Genomic DNA, 831 nt, shown 5'->3' with positions numbered 1-831 from the left:
CACACACACACACACACACACACACACACACAAATAAATAAATAAAATTAAAAAAATAATTAAGTGTATTGCTCCCACTACAATGTAATGTCATTAGCCTTCTTTTCTAGATGTTCTACAACTGAGGTGCAGAAACAAAAAATAAAAAAGATAAATGGAAGGCTGGCCTAATAGCTCAGCAGATTAAAGTGCCTGCAAGCAAGTGCAGGAGCCAGGGTTTGATTCTCAGGCCTGCCGTGCGGGCCCCGCACCCGGGGCATGTTGAGATGGCAATTGAGACGGGGCATGGTGGTGTGCGCCTATAATCCCAGCTCTTGGGAGGCTGTAAACAGGTGAATCACTATGAGTCTGATCTAGTAGTGAGACCCTGAACACCCTGTAGACCCTTCCCTAAAATAATAAATAAATAAATACATAAATAAATAAAAAATAAAAAAATAAATGAGCGAAGAGGATAACCAATATTTTGGCCTTAGAGAGACACTACGCATGATTCTGAAATACATCCTGAGATTAATTGGTCTTAACAGACAGCCTGATCCTGACATTTGTGCCAAGCTTAAAGAGACAGATCTTGGCCCTCAAACCCCACAGAGAGACTTACTAAATCTGGCTTTCTCTGTCTCCAATAATAGAGACAAAAATCCACTATACACAAGTGCAAGCTTTTGGCTGTGATACTTGGGACTCTCATCAAAGCGTAACCCAGGCAAGGTGATGCCAAGATTAAACAAAATGGTGCCATGCAGGGTTCTCCTAGACCATGTTCAAGCTCAAGGGTCACTGGAAATGTGACTGTCTGGCCCACCAGAGAGTGGGTAAGTGATCCAG

The sequence above is a fragment of the Octodon degus genome, unplaced genomic scaffold, assembly GCF_000260255.1.
Source record: "Octodon degus isolate 3935 unplaced genomic scaffold, OctDeg1.0 scaffold00091, whole genome shotgun sequence".
NCBI classification, from domain to species: Eukaryota; Metazoa; Chordata; class Mammalia; order Rodentia; family Octodontidae; genus Octodon; species Octodon degus.
Note: the sequence above shows the minus strand (reverse complement) of the source record.